The sequence below is a fragment of the Penaeus monodon genome, chromosome 13 (genome assembly GCF_015228065.2).
Source record: "Penaeus monodon isolate SGIC_2016 chromosome 13, NSTDA_Pmon_1, whole genome shotgun sequence".
Taxonomy (NCBI): domain Eukaryota; kingdom Metazoa; phylum Arthropoda; class Malacostraca; order Decapoda; family Penaeidae; genus Penaeus; species Penaeus monodon.
Window position 1 is genome coordinate 26,795,095 of NC_051398.1, and position 17,500 is coordinate 26,812,594.

General features: G+C 34.2%; 1 protein-coding gene across 1 annotated transcript in view; it reads right to left on the minus strand.

Annotated features, from left to right (window-relative positions):
* LOC119580210 (ATP-dependent RNA helicase DHX30-like) overlaps positions 1-17,500 on the minus strand; it is a 39,790-nt gene that overhangs the window by 11,252 nt on the left and 11,038 nt on the right. The window lies entirely within an intron of this gene.

Sequence of the window (17,500 nt, forward strand, 5' to 3'; positions counted from 1 at the left end):
GGGGTGTGTGTGTGTGTTGTGTGTGTGTGTGTGGGGGTTTTTTTTTTTTTTTAAGCTTCAAGAAACTTTAAAATAATACATTAAATGGGTTATGCAGGTTGGATTGTGATCTGGTAACTAATAATAATTTTACCTTTGTTTAAAAAAAAAAATTTATAATTATCAGTTTTTGGTATTATGTATAGTACAATTTATAGTATGTATAAAAAAAAATAATAGAATAAAAAATTTAAAAATAAAAACTTGGGTAATAATAATAAAAATTTTTCAAAAATTAATGTGAAAAGTAAAAAATGTTCTAATTTTTTAAACTCTAATCACAGCTCTTCTGGTAAATGCTATTACAAAAAAAAAAAAAAAAAAAAAAAAAAAAAAAAAAAAAAAAAAAAAAAAAAAAAAAAACTTAAAAACATAAAACAATTTAAAAAAAAGAAAATTGGGAAATCCCTTTTTCTTTTATATATACACCACGCAGGACTAATACACTTTGCATATGGAAATTTTTCCCTCCATCCTTGAGAAATATTACAAAACAATATTTAGAAGCCTAAGCCTTTTTTTTTAAAGCTTCTGGAATTTTTAAGTTTTCACGGTTAAAACAAATCTGTTAATAAACTCAAAGGGTATCACGGGGGTTTAAAATTTCATGTCGAGGTGGCATTTCTTTGTCCAACCCCCGGTCAAACATGTAGTTCACTGTCTTTTTAAATTCCGTAGCGGAAAATGAATTTGGCTGTTTGAAAAATAAAAATAAATTTTTTTAATATAAAATACTTTAAAAATCCCATCATATGTCACATATCATTTAATTTCTTTTGCCCACAGTTTTTTTCATTTAATAGTCAAGAAAATTTTTCCATTTCTTTTTTTTTTAAATTATATAATTTAATAAAGAAATAGTATTTTTTAAATTTTTAAAAACCCTTTTTTATATCTACTATGTCCAAAAGCTGAAAAAAAATAAAGTGCAAGAAACATTTTCCCGGCCCCAGCATCTTATATTAAAAAGAAAAAAAAAAAGAAAAATACCCCCAAAATTAAAAAGAGAACAAATTTTCTTATCTTACTAAGCCGCATCATACCTTTCATGAGGGGAATGACGCCGATCTTTCCCCTTCAATATAATCTTCCAACCATCTTCTGGTCCTCTGCAACGCTTTTGTTCAGTGAAGCACCATGTTAAAAGGCTGAAAAGAGACAGTCTCGTGCAAAAAGTTCTTTTGAAACTTATCCTAGGAATTGAGCACAGAAAGGGGGAAAGAAGTCCTTGGGCCTTTGGAAAATTGATGAAGCAAAGTCAATTCGTGTGTACCCGTTTTTATCCTGTTTAAAAGAAAGGAATGAAAGGGGAAAAAACTTTATATTTACAATATTTAAAAAAAATTTTTGCTTTCAAGCTACCAAATAAAAGATTACTAGTTCGATAGCTTGTTCCCCAAAAAAATAGTTTAATTTATTTTAATCTGATCCAAATTTAGAAAAAATTCATTTAAAAATATTTTTCTGAGAAGTAAAAAAAGGTAGATTTAATTTCAAAAATATTTTAAAATCAGAGGGCAAATATGTATTGCCCAAAAAATCTTTAAAATTCTTACAAAGTTGATAACAAATGAATCACTGGGGGGAAGACCCCAGACATCCTCTCTCTGGAGGGCAGAACACGGGGCCAACACTGCTAATGGGCCCCCGGACCGCTGGGTTTCTGCTAAAGGCATTCCAAGATGAAAAGGGAGAGCTGATGTCTTCCTTATTCAAAAGAAATCCATCATATAGGTGATCTGCATACACTCGTGAGATGCCTGTAAAAAAAGCCTTTCCCAATTATCTTTTTCAACTCTTTTTTATCATTGTTTATACAGGGAAATTTTAATAAAACATGCTTTTTTTTTTTCTTTATTTACATTTTGGGTATACAATATCAAACAAAAATGGATATTTTTGTTAGGAAGAGTATATAATAGTTTTTTCAGTAAAATATACATGGTGTGTATTTAATTTGGAAATAAAGGCAAATTTAGAGGAAAAATTATTTTTCCATTTGACTTTTTTTTTATCATCGAAAAAAGAATTTTTTAGACCTACAAAAGCAGCAACCTAAGTATACATGAGCTTCGATGGTTGAGGTTGTTTTCATTGCAGAAATCAATTTTATCTTATAATGGTCCAGCTCCTCCCAGGCTGAGCAAAGCCCTGTAGCAAAAAAAGATCACTGGTGTTTTTCTTTTGATTTTTTACAGCTCGTTTTTTTCTGCTCTTTTCTCAATGTTTTTCAGGAAAATGTCTCGGAAATTGTCAGATGGCATTTAATTTTGGGGGATGGACTCAGACACCTGAAAAGAGGACAGAATTTTAGCAAAAGCTTTGCTGGCGGGTGGCATGTAGCCACATCCCCATGGCGGGGGGGACTATTTTGCCGGGGGCATGTATTACATGCCATGGTGTATGTATGAAATCCCCTGAAAGTGTGTTTAAATCGTTTTAACATTTTTCTCATTTTACTATGAAAAAAAAAAAAAAAAAAAAGAAGAAGAAAAAGAAGCAAAAAACCGAAAATTTTCAACTCCATGATGCCGCACATGCTTTTTTTATTCGCATAGACTGTTAATTAAAAACTATGAGTTTTTAAAACAACAAAAATACCCTTCGTCGATTTATCGGGAAGTAGGCAAGTAGAGATTTTAGAAAACAAGAAAACTGAAAATACAACATATGCTCTATATTACGAAAAAAAAAGGGCAGGGGGATGCTGGTTTTTGGCAGGGTGGCGCGCTGCTAGGGCGATGATAAAAGCCCCCGGCAGCGAGGTGGGGCATTATAAATACACCCGTGGGAAAGGGTTAATTTTAACATCCCCGAGAAAAAATCTCTTTGGCATCGTTTAATGATAAAGATGTAGTTTTGAAAATATACAAAAGTATGAAATTTATCCATTCCAGAAACAAAAGGAGATTCTTTTTAAAAATCAAATATAAACTAAAAAATAAACTTAAATAAAATAAAAATTTTTACTAACTTGGGGAAAAAAGAGCATAGCAAGGCCTTTTATAAATGAGGAGGAGTGGAGAAGTGCAAAACGCGAGCCCAAAATGTGTGAGTTTTTTGGTCCTTGATCAAGGATTTTAACATTCCAGGTCCCCAAAATGTGGAAACAGCCTGGAAATAAGCCGTCGTGAGGAACACTCAATCCTTCTGAGAGAAAGTAAGCTACTTTCATCTCCACAATGGCCGGAATACAGTGAAATAGGTCAGGTCATTTTTTGTAAAAAAATAAGGAAGTAAAAAAACTAAACACAGGGAGTAAATCTTTTATCATTGAGTTTTTACTATATGTCCCAGATATTTAAGGCACTTTATTTTTAAGAAATTACCAGAACTATCCTTACATTTTTTTATTATTTATTTAATAGGGTTTCATTGTTTCTCCCTATTTCAATTTTTGTTTACCCAAATTTTTAACACTGTCATTACAGAAACCCTTTTAAAGAAAAACATACTGAAAAATCATTCCCATATATTTCACAGAGACTGAAGGAGTGAAAAGGGGCATGCAAAGATTCATTGCTTTTAATGAAAAGGATGAGATACCAGGTTAGCTAGATAAATAATTACTTGTAAAAATATATTCAATGCATCATAAAGTCCAAAAGTAAAAAAAAAAAAATACCCTTTTTTATTTGTGTTAACGAATTTTCCCATACCCTAAACAACAGTAAGCAAACCAGGAGAAAGAATTTTCGTTTGGTTCAAAGGAAAGGTCTTCCCGTTTTTTTAAAGTACCTTCCCCCTAAGGGTAGGTTAGGAGAGGCCTTGGAGAGAAGTTACTAGAGTAGACTTCCCAACTGAATCATAGATCTTTACTTGAGCGTAGTTACAAGCAGCTATGGCTTTGGTCATCTTTCAGAAATCATGGCATCATTTTTAAAAACCCTTTCTGATATGGGAATTAAGTCACAAAAAGAAAAAGATTAATAAAATCTCTCAGGAAGTTTTATTCCCTTCTTTTGGATATTTTAAAACCGTTGTTTTACTTTTAAATTATAAATTTTTTTTTCATTAAAAGTAATTTTATATTTACAGCAAAAAGCTTTTCCTGAACACTTACCGCATAAAACATTTTAAAACAAAACATTTATAAACATTCGCAACAAAAATACATTTGAAAACTTTACTCGTATAATATCAAAGTAAAAATAATTCCCTCAATTTATAACTAATGATGTCAACTACCTACTCATCTAACTTTAACTGGAGAAAACAGCTCCGAGGGATCTCATGATTCAGGGAAGGAAAGGGGTCCATGTTGTTAGGATTTTCAAGGATAGAGGGGAAAATTCTCCTGGCGAACTGTCCCCCCCCCTTTCCCGGGGCCCGCTGCTGGCTTTTGCCCGTGGATCCAGTGGTTGGCAATATGTTTAAATTTTCCTTTGGGGGTCATATTGAAAGGGAGCAGAAAAGACAAGAAAAAAACAACAGTGTTTTTAAATATACTTACATATTTTTTTGAATTTTCAATAATATTTTTATTATATGTTTTTGCTACATACTGATTTTAAATTTTTACAATACAAAATTATTTGGTAATAACCTATGTTTTGTGGCAACCTGTGTCCACAACAAAATTTTACATCTTGGGTCGGGGCGGTCTACCCAATTTTGTACCCCAATAAAAATTTGGGGGGACGCCCTTTGGTGCTTCTTAAAAAAATCTGCTCTTGGTCATTTGAGGAAACTTGAAGAAGGGCAAAAACCCACAGCTTATTTTCTAACTTTTATCTTCAGTTGGGTCGTGCCTGAATTTCCCGGATACCTGATCCAGGTAAGAAGCACAGAATAGCACCGGGGTGGCCTGGGTTCTGTATGATTTAATACATCAAAAAACAGATATAGTTGAAAAGGGGGTTGGAAACCCGGTTCCCCTTTGAGAATCAGGGTAAATCTTTAGTGATCTGAAGTTATTTAATGCAAGGGAGATGTGGCGAGTGAGAGGTACAGTGTCCCGGGACTTTAATTACAGTTGCCTCTTCTGCCTCAAAATTTTTCAACTGTAAATTTATCAATGAACACTCATAAAGATAAAAGTAGATTACTGAACTCCTTTAACAAGGTGCAATATTATAAGTAGAAAAATCGTTTTTATGAGCGTTCTGAATTTCTTTCCACTATCACATGTGACACTTTAAGAGTTGGTTTGGAGTGCAGACCTTGGAGAAAGCTCCCTTTTGTACAAAAACAGACCTCCCTGTTCTCGAAGCGCTGGTAATGCAGGGGACTGAAACCTACGCTCTCACCTATCTGAAATTTCCAATGAATGATGATCACTGTAAAAAAACACAGTGAGAACATAATATATTAATACTATGAACTAAAAAATGACAATAAAGGATCCTTTATTTTAAAGAATGATTATCAAAAATTTTTAAATTGCAAGTTAACCCATGCTGTGGTAATGCTGGGGTCCACTATTTTTCTTTTTTCTTTTGTTTGCACGTAGATGGCCCATAAGTGCTACCCACCAAGGACCCTCTGTGACCCCCCGGATTTCCCCTTCCTTCAGTTTTTGGGGAAACTTTTTCTAATGCTTTTAAAATTAAATGTGGTAATTTTTAAAATTTACTGATTTATGATTATTATGATTAAAAAACCCAATATCAGTAAAAAAAAAAAAACAATTTTTTCTAAAAATAAAGGGAAAAAAGAGGAGTGGGGTAAGACTACTGGTGATTAAGCACGGTGGAGCCAATCTATTTTTAAATACAAAAAAAAAAACATAGTAGAATGGCATATATTTTTTCCATCTGTGATCAGTGGTTTTAAATTTTTTTTGTTCTTCCCTTTTTCCCTTCTTTTTCCTTTTCAAAAACCCTTTAGCAAGAGATATGCAGAATCGCCGGGTTTAGTGACTACAAAAATTCAGTTTGACCCTTTCCCCTTTCCCAATCCCCAAAATTTAAATCATCTGTGGAACCCGAAAGAAACAAAAAAAAAATGGTTAAAAACTGTGCTTTTAGAATACTATACGCTTTTATTTTCAGTAAATTGTGCTTTTTTTAAATTACTTTTTCATGACATTTAAAAGGAAAAGTCCGGTCTTTTTAAAAAACCCTGTTTTTTGGTTTTTATGTTGTATTTGATGCATAAAAAAAATAATGACAGCCTTAAAATGTGTTATATCCCAACCCAAAGTTTTTTTTAAAACGTTTTTTTATGTTAAAATTCGATCGTTGATATAAAACCGATTTTAAGGCCACCGGGAGTGAGTCACACCCAAAGTATATCGGAGTAGGCAGGCGCCAGCCATTGTTCAATGCAGTGCATTGTATTTTGCATTGTATAAATCGGCATTGTATATTGCATTTAATATCTATAATTCATTATATAAAAATATTATATATATATATATAATATATAATATATTATATATATATATATATATATAAAAATATATATATAATTTCATATGCAGTGCATTATATATATAATATATTATAATATATAAATATTATATATTTTAATATATATATATATATTATAATATTAACACACACAAAAAAGGGCACACCAAAACCACCCCACACGACACACAACACACAACATAAACATACATACATCCATATATAATTTTTAAAATTATATATATATATAATATATATAATATATAAAATTATATGGATGTATGTATGTTTTGTGTGTGTGGTGGTGGGTTTTGTGTGTGTGTGTGTGTAGGTGTGGGGTGTTGTTGTTTGTGGTGTGTTATTTAGTGTGTATGTATATTATAAATATTTATATTATAATATAATATATATATATATATAATATTATATATATATAATTATGTAAAATTTTAATAGGGTGTGTTTGTGTTTGTGGTATATGTATATATTTTTAATATATATATAATATATATTATATATATATATAAAATTAATAATTATATAATATAATATATATATATATATATGTAAAATTAAAGTTGTGTTTGTGTGTTATGTGTATGTATATATTATATATATAATTATTTTTAATATATATATAGAATATATATAAAAATTAAATTATATATATATATATATGTATATATATGTTTTTAATATGTATATATATGATATAATGTAAATAGTATATAATATATTTTAAAATTATATAATTTATATAAATTATATATATATGTAATAGTTATATGTTTATTATAATAATATATTATATATATATATATATATATATATATAAATATATGAATATTGTGTGTGTGTGTGTGTGTTGTGTGTGGGTGGTGTGGTGGTGTTGGTGTGTGTGGGTGTGTGGGGTGTGTGGGGGTGTGTGTGTGTGTTTATGTGTGTGTGTGTGATATTATATATTTTAAAATAATATATATTTTAAAATTATATAATATATATATATATATTATTATTAATTTTATATGATGTGTGTGTTTTGTGTGTTTATATATTTATATATATATATATATATATATATATTATTATATATATATATATATATATTATATGTATTAAAGGGACAAAAATAATAATTTTTATGATAATGACAATAATAAAAACGATAAAAATATAAATAATGATAATAATAAAAAAAATAATAAAAAATAAAAAAATAATAATAAAAATGAGAATAATAATAATAATAGTTGAAAAATGTAAAAACCATGCTAATAATAATAATAATAATAAAAGATAATAATAATAAAATAAAAATGATAATAAAAAATAAAATAATAATAATTAAAAAACAATGAAACATTTATATATATAATACATTTTATAATATTATATATATATTATTATAATTATATAATATATTATATATATATAATATATATATAATATATATACACCACCACACACACACACACACACCCCCACACACACACAAAACATTATTTTATAAAAATTTATATATATATAATATTATTTTAAAAAAATATATATATTATAATTTTTTAATAATATATATATATATGATATAATATATATACATTTTTTTTAACGGTAGGTTTATGTCGAACCGCCGTGGTCACAGCAGATACTTAATGGTATTTTTCAAAATAATATATATATAATATATATAAATTTTATATATAAATATAATTTTATATAATATATATATATTTTATATATAAATATATAATTATATAATATATATTTTTATTAATATATATAATATATATATATATATATATCTATTTTAAAATTATATATATATATTATAATAAATTTGATAAAAATTTTTAATAATAATTTTTAATAATAATTTTAAAAAATAATAATAAAATAATAATAATTTATATAAAATTTAAATTTATTAAAATTTTAAATGCAGGACCCCTCTTTTCAAGAGAAGAATCATAGCCCTTCCTCGTCGGGCCTTTGACCGTGACCGTTTTCGTGATCAGCTTTTTGTTTGAAAAAAAATCAGGGGAGCGTATACATGGTGTGACGTCATCGGGGTTGTGGGGGGTTTTAGGCTTTTTTTTGCAGCAGCGATATTAGCCTGCTTTTGAGATAAAAAAAAAGGCCTTAGTAATAAGGTAACCCACCGTATTGGCCCCAAAACGACTATTAATTGGTTTTTATGATATGGGGCCTAGATTAGAAAAAGAGGACCAAAAAACCAGTCTTTTCCTTTAAGTTTTATCAAGACCTAAAAAAAAACTTTAACATCTAATGAATCATCATGCATCTTCAATGTACTGAAGAAAAGACATAAAATAGAGAGAAAAATAAAGTCATAAAACATAACAGGCTTTCCTTTCTCTGAAAGTAAAGTAAAAAAAAAAATATTTTTTTTCGAAAAAACCCCCTAGAAATTTTGAGAAAAAAATTTTGGAACTGGGGAAAAAATTTGAAAAAGGGTAAAAACCCAAATTTAAACCCCCAATCCGGGAGGGGCATGACATGTAGCACATGCCTTTGCCCCTAGGGAGTTTTTTTTAAATTTTTAAATACGATGGCTACCTTTGTAATAAGTCCCCAAAGAACCAATTACAAGTACTGCCTGTCTTGCCCGTTCACCCCTTTCCTTGATTTACGAAAATGTTTTACCTTATCTTATTTTGCTGTTACTAATGTTTATAACAGTATAGTAATTATAATGTTTATTATAAAAATCTTCTTCTTTCTTCTTTGTTGGGATTTCTGGCTATCAACCGCAGATTTTGCCAAGGTTATTAAGCCAAGGATTTATTTTTTCTATCAATTTTTAAAAGGTCATAAATTTTTTGTTCCTTAAAAAAGTGTTTATTTATGATGATTTTTTATCATCTGATAAAAACGTTAAATATTGAAAAATTTTTATTTTTTTGTTGGAAAAATTTAAAAAAAAATTTTCCTATGAATATTGTATCTTTTTGCAAATGAATGATATGGTTCGGGGTGAGGTTGGTGTTGAAAAGTGGCATTTTGGGGAAAAATTTTTTTCAATTTTTAGGAGTGAGGTGGGTAAATTTGTATTTTGACCCCCCCCCCCTTTTCTCCCCTTCCTGTGCCCCACAGTTCTTTTTTTGGTTTTATTTTGAGGTGATTTGGGGGGGCCCACTCATTTTGCCCAGGAGAGTATTTTGCTTTATAAGAGACACGAAAACCTGAGACTGTACGATATGAAAGGTCCAAATCACCATTTGAACCCGGGCCAATTTGTCAGCCTATTCTTTGCCATGGTACCAGAGGGCCCGGACCCATATTAGCTTGATTGTTTTTTGGGGCACCTGTGCAAAAATGATTTTCCCCAGTAGTTATTTTTGGGGGTTTTCTAATGATTTAATTGCTTTAAGTGAATTTTAAGAATTGAGAAAATAATTTCTACGTGGGTCGTCGTATGAAAAAATCAATGTTTTGTCAAGGGAAAAAATTTCAGCAAAAAGATCGAGTATGTTTCGGCAGTCTGAATTTTAAATTTCACTTTCAGCGACCAATACCGACCCAAACACTACGTCTTAAAAGCCGTCAGTATATATATGAAAAAAAGGATCTTTAAACCCTTGGGTCCCTCCACCCCCGGGCCATGCCTTTAGGTGATGGAAGCCAAGTTTGAGGGAAATGATGTTGATGGAAAAATTGGGATTTTCCCATGGTGCAAAAATTAAAATAAAACAAGGGTACGAGGTAGAGAGATCTATACCGACTTTCTCGACGAGGTCGGGAGTCTCGTGGCAAAGGCCTAGGCCTCCATTGCCTTAGGGGGGCTTGGGGTCTGAGCCACCGCGGCATAGCTCAGGGCTAATGGCCGGTCTGGCAAAGGGGGAGGTACTCCTGATCCCCCTCAAGACCCCTCTCGAGTAATTTTAGGGCTCCAAGACACACACGCAAACAGGCATCTCCACAGCACCAAACCTTTCAAACGGTTCTCGATCCCGAACCATACCGTTTGACCATAATCTATTTTAGACATAATAGGGTTTATAACCCCATTAGCAAAGACTGTCTATCAGCCCCCCATTTATTCCCAGAAAGATTTAATAAATTTAGTGCTCTTTGACATTTTTTTTTTAATTGCCCAATGTGGTCTTTCCAATTGAGTCTATATCAAAAAGTAGCCCAAGAAAATTTAGAAGAATTTTGAATAGGTTTTGGGTGGTTGTCTAGGTTAGCCTGATGTTCGGCTTCCTCCTAGTGAAAAAATTACCCCAATACTCTTTCTAGTGGAAAACTTAAAACCCCACGGAGGCCCATTTATGAATCATTTTCCAGTCCCAAATTTGGAGGGTTTTTGTGAGAATTCTGCTTTATTGCGGAGTCCCCATAATGCACAATCATCGCATACAGTGGTTTTTAAAAAATTCCGAGGAGGAGCGGGTAAATGTCATTTATCATGCATAAAAATAATGTTGGTGTCAGACACCCCTTGTGGGACACGTTTCCCGGCCCAAAAATGTCGAAAAATGACATTGTCGGAAAATAATTTGACAGAAAAATTTCTGTCAGAAAAAAATTTTTGAAAAAAAAAGGGGCAATTTTCCCAAATCAAAAGCATAAAGTTTTCAGAGTAGGCATTCGCCATGTTATGTCGTAGGTTTTTTATATTATAAATATGAAATCAAAAATTCTTTTTTGGTGTGCCTTTTGAATATGACTATCCAGCTTTACTAGTGACGGGGTTTTGGGGTTCCCCGGGGAAGCCACACTGCTCGTCAACTTTTTGATGAATTTAAAAAATAGCAATAGCCTCTTTTTAACAATTGTTCCCATGACCTTGCAAAAGCAACTTGTAAAAACCAATTGGGCGGTAGGAGATGGCAACGGGGGTTTACCCCCCCTTTTAATTGGGAATATGTGGGGTAGTCCCAAGGGGTTTTGGAAAAAAGGTGGTTTTTCCAAATTTCATTTTACACTTCTAGAAAACTTAACATGTCTCATGTTTAAAGAGTTTTATCTTTCCATATCGATTCTCAGGGGGGCCTGGGATGTTCCTCTACAGGTTTGGGGCTCAGACAAGCTCACCATTGTTAAAATTTAGTGTAATAGTCATCTCCCTGTGGCAAGGAAGGGGTTTACAGCTCACCCCTTTCTTGATGTAGGAAGGGGGGAGGGTTTTAATTAGCTGAGATTGTTTGAAGAACTCCCCTGAGGAGTGCGTAGCAATGTCTCTGGGTGATCAAAATTGTTACCCTTTCTTGAGTTAATTTAAAGTTTTTTTTTCTTTTTAAATTTTATTAATAGGGCCCAAAAAACCTCTGATTTTTTTGTATTGCTTTTTATTTTAGAGAAAAAAGCTCCCCCAGGAGTCTTTTTTTGCTTGTCTTTTACTTACGAGCCTAGCTCTTGCTAGTTTGAATTGCAAAAGTTCTCTTTTGTGATGTTATTTTTGAAAAGCCCGTAGGCCTTATTTTGTCGGCACTGCGCCCGCGCAATCGGTGTCCACCATGGAACCATGCTTAAAGCTATTGTCGAAGTTTTTAGGAATGGATAGAATGCCGCTTCTATAACGAATCGAAAAATTGTTTACTTTTGGTTTCTCCAAAAAATTTGAGCTTGACGTCCTGTGAGGTGACCCAGTTGCTGTTTTACATTTAAATTTTGGGGCTGAAAGGGTTTCTCATTGTGTCGCATGAATATTTTAATCAAAAAAAGGAAGAGATGCTTCCAACGAGCGGACAATGGGGGCCACGACACTTTGCGGCTATTGATGAAGAGACCAGTGAAAGTCAATAAAAACTCAAATTTCCGGATTATCGTCCCCCCAGCGGACTACCATGTTTAAAGGATTAAATCGACTCATTAATCAATTCATACTGCTCCCACTACCATCCCCCGCAGGGAACCCCATAAAAGTATGATGAGCATTAAAATCAGCTAAAATTTCTTTATTTTGTGGCAGCGTCCCGAGAGCAAAGAGCTCATTTAGGCTTCACTGTATCAGGTGGACAAAAAACTGGGAAAATATAGCAGATAGTGCCATTAATTTTATTTGCATGCGACAAACTCCAAAGTAGAATCAATAGCCCTTCTGAAAAGGGAGGTTTAGTGGAGTACATGGTGATCCGCCTCCCCCTACCCTCACGTCCCTTTCCAACAAGAGGTAGTTCCAGCGAAAGACCTGTCAGAGACAAGGGTTTTTTAAAGGGGTTTTTTGGAGAAAAAAATATCAGGAGCAAGGACGAGGGTAATAATTTTTAAGGTCTTTACTTTAGATCTAAGACTTCGACAGTTCCTTGTATAAAGGCGACGCGAAGATTACGATTTATGGGGTTTTGGGGAAATGCCTTGTCCCCCCGTTTTATTTTCTTTTTTTTAAAGGGGGGAGACCCTCTTCCCCCTTCCCGGGGACCTCCCCCAGGATGGTTTGGAGACAGAAGCCCCAGGGCCTGCACCCAAAGGCGAGGGAGACAAATGACAGATTGGATCGTTCTCTCTCGAGAAGCCGATCGCGAGGGCCAGATGAAGTCCTCCCCAGGATAGCCCGGCGGGAAGGTGCCCCTCCGGTGTGATCAGTTATCCTCCTTTTTGGTTTTTTGCTGGGGTTTATGCAGTCATTTTACGACTAATTTAGTCGTTGAAATCTTTAATATTTGTTTTTTAACGGTTGCTTTAGTTCAGCAATTTCTTTTTCCTTAGCTGCAAGCGTTTTACGACATTACTTCACTAGGGGGATGTTAGTTACTGCTTCAGCATAGGAAGATAGGTTTGGTGTCAAACTTCCACTTTTCCCCTTTGCTTCAGTATAACAAATTTTTTGCTTTCTCATATATGCTAAAAGTCTAGCTCCTTTTCAGGAGCGCCCCTCAGCAGATCCTGGGCTGTGGGGACCCCCCACAGTTAGCAATTTGGAAATCTGGTAGTAATGTGATGGTGTATGGGGTTTAGACATTTACGGGATACAAAAATTTTCTTGAGTCTTATCAAAACATCTTTAAAGAGGTGTGTCCGAATTTTTTGGGCCCATTACAATGCATTGGCTTTTGGACTAAAAATTTACTTGAACACGTTATAAAACCGACGTGATATCTCTGGTATTTTATTAAAGCAAAGGTCAAAAAACACAGTCCAGTTTTTGTTGCAAAATCCCATCCTTCTTGGGATACAATGAAACCCAAAAGTTTGGTCTTCATGCTCTCAAGAATTTTTACTTTTTTTTCCCTGTCTCAAATCCCCGCGAAAGTACTCCCTTACAGTATTGGGGGTAATAGGAAAAGTTAATTAACTCGAAGATCATGAAAATTTTCGTCAGCTTAAATAAATCCTTTTTAAACTGGGGTTGTATTGTACTTTAACAAGGGGGGTCATCCGCAATTTTTTGACAAAAACAAAATCGCCGCCACTTGACCATCAAGGACCTTTTTGATGATAAAGGGGTTTACGTTCAAAAACGATTTATTTATTCAGCATTTTACATTCGCGAACCTTTGAAATTTCCCCGTTGGGATTTTTAAAAGTGGTCTTCTCGTTTTTTGGGTTTTTGGGGGGTTCCGTTTTTCGGGCGAATTTGCATAGATTGGTTCCTTTTAGGAGGAGAAGGGGGAGCCGGGGGATCATCATTCGGGGGGCGGACCAGGTCCGACCCCTTTTCTTAAAATTGTTTGTCCCGAAAGGGGTCAAAAACTCTCCTTTTTTGGATCAACCCAAAAAGCAATAGCTAAGAGGTAAATCAGTTTTTCGTCCCCTTACCCCCCCCGTGGGAAACCTGGTTGCGTTCTCCAGTACCAAGAGGGACGAGTTATGTGGGGACACTTCCTTACCGCGAAATTGCCTAGGCGAAGGATGGTAAGTCGAGCCCACCCCCCCGCGAAACGGGAATTTACGGGAATACGGGAGGGTCAGGAAAGTCAATAAGGGGGAAAAAAAAAAGGAAAAGAAAAAGTGCGCCCAAAAGGACGCCCAGACTACTGGGGTCCCTACCCCGGGGTCAAAGCCCCCAAGGGACCCTGGTGAGAAGAGAGTGCGGGTTGAGGTGGGGGGCTGACTATGTATTGTAGCCCCGTGTCACCGCAAAAACAAAAGAAATGACGGGTGGCAAAAACACAATAAAAAGATCAGGATTTTTCTTTTTTGGTTACTTTAGAACTCAGAAACAAAAAAATGCCTAGGGGAGCGAGAGGGGCCCCCCCTCCAGGGTGCCTGTATCACAAGGGGTTTTTATTTGTTTTCTGCGTTAAGGGTAAGGTGTTTATTTATTTAAAAAGCTTATAACGGTTATAAAAATAAAACACAATATTTATAACATTGGGAATAAATGTGTTTTCCCCCCAATTAAGGGGAAAAGGGGAAATTAGGTAAAAGGTACAATTAATATTTTTATATAATATATATATTATATACGTATTATATGATAATTGTATATTAAAATTATTTAATATTACATATTGTATATCATTTATATATATTATTATTAATAAAATTATAAATTACAAAACCTTAATAAAAATTTTTAATATTACAAATTCATTAATATATATATCATATATTTATAATTTTATATTTTTTTATAGACATTATATATATATATTATAATTTTATATATTAAATATATATAATATATATTATAATAATTATTATAATATATATATTATATATATATATATAATTTTATATATATATATATATTATAAATATATATAATATATATATATATATATATATATAAAAATATATTATATATATATATTAAAATATATAATAAAATATATATATATATATATATATATATATATATATATATATATATATATTTTATATTATGTGTGTGTGTATATATATATATATATATATATATATATATAAAAATAATATAAAATATATATAAATAAATAAATATATATGTATATCTGTATATATATAATAATATATATATATATATTAATATATATATATATATATATAATATATATATTATATATTATATATATATGCTGGGTAAGCTTCTACTAATGTTTGCAAACTCGGTATGAAAGAAGCATTCTACGCCAAACTCCCATCTATGGCTGACAATTGTCCCAAGCGAGACATTCGCATTGTTCTGGGTGACTTCAATGAGCTATCTGGCTGCGATCCCCCCTTGGCTCAGAAGCTGATCCCAGCAGCGAGAACAGCCTCCTTCTCCAGAACCGTGTTAGGTCTCAGAGATTGAGGATTTTTGGCTCTTGGTATCAGCGCTCCAACCCACATTGCTGGACATGGTATAGCAATACAGGTACTGTGGCCAAGGAGATCAACCACATTCTTGTAAGCACTCGCTGGAGGATCCTTCAGCATTGCAGGGTTCACCGGAGTGTTGTGTTCTGTGGTACTGACCATTGGCTGGTAATGGCTACCCTAAGGGTCCACTTCAAAATTCCTCATCACTCCAATGGCCAATCACTTGGACAGACTAAGGGAGGAGAAATGTGCCTATGGGTTCACCACTGCAGTCTGATCGATTCACAGAACTTGAAAACCTGACAGACCCAGTTGCTCTGTGGGAGTCCTCCAAGTGTGTAACACTTGAAAGAGCACAGGAGTCCATTGGTATATGCCCAAGTACATGGCAGAATTTCATCTCCTTGGAGACATTGGAGGCTGCTGAAGTGTGTTACTTGGCTCAGCTGAGTGGCAACCAGGACTTTGGTGTGTAGGGCACGGACACTGCTGAGAAGGGACAAGGAACAGTTCATCAGGAATCTTGCTGAGGATGAAGGCCATTTCTTGGTAAATGACCTTCACCCTGCCTACCAAGCCCTGAGAAAACTGAACTCTAAGCCCTCTTCACAAGTGACTGCAGTCTGCTCTGTGGATGGACAGATCATCTCAGATCATGTTGGGGTTCATGAATGTTGGGCTGAGTATTTCTGAGCAGCTTTACCAGGTTTACCCTCTAACAGTTAGCTTGGATGCAAGTGGTATCACAATACCAGTGCAGGACCCACCCATCAGTGACGAACCTCCTACCATAACTAAGGTTAGGATGGCGATTTCTAAGCTGAAGTATGGGATAACGCATATGTGATATCCCTGCCATCTGGCAGTCTGGTTCCATTCCCCCTGAACTGTTGAGGGGGGTGATCATCCCACTCTGAAAGAGGAAAGGGGATCATCGGGACTGTAGCAACTACCGTGGCATTATACTGCTTAGTATACCAGGCAAGCTTTTGCCCATATTCTTCTGAAACGGATCTGTGACCACATACTAGAGCACCAGAGACCGGAGCAGTCTGGATTCACACCTGGCAAGTCCACAGTAGACCGTATCCTAGCACTTTAAGTAATTGTGGGACACCTACATCATTACTTGCAGCCTACATCGACCGCAAGAAGGCATCGAGAATCTCTATGGGAGGTTCTGCGACTTAGGGGAATTCTGACATGGATTATTGGCCTAATGGCAAGGCTGTGTCCTTGCATCAATATTTTTCAACACCTGCATGGACTGGATAATGGGCAGAGCTACTATCAAAAGTCAGTGTGGAGCAACACTGGGCAATATCAAGGTCTCAGACCTTGACTCTGCTGATGACGTTGCTAATCTATCTGAGTCTCTGGAATCACTGGTGGTAGCTATTGATGCACTTTGCAATGAGGCGAAGCTCTTGGGCCGAGAGGTCTCCTGGACCAAGACCAAGATTCAGAACTTTGGGGGCCTGTTAGGGGAACCCATTCAGTCGATTCATGCTTGCAGTGAGGATGTGGAAGTCACAGAGAACTTTGCATACCTTGGTAGTGTACTCCATATCTCTGGGCAGTCAAACCAAAAAGTCAGTAGACAGATTGGTCTGGCAGCAAGAGCCATGAATCAGTCAAGAGCATCTGGAGATACTGGTACCTATGCAAGGGACCAAGCTACGTGTCTTTAAGGCCTTGATACTGCCAGTTTTGCTCTATGGAAGCGAAACCTGGATAATATCTAGTGCCTTGGAGTCTCGTCTTGATGCCTCTGGTGACAAGTCTCTTCACTGGATCATGGGGTACAGTTGGCAGGACCATGTGTCAACTGATGGCTACACTGTGAGACTGACATGGGACCTGTTACTTGCATAATCCAGGATCCCCAATTCAGGTTATATGGGTACCTAGCTCATTTC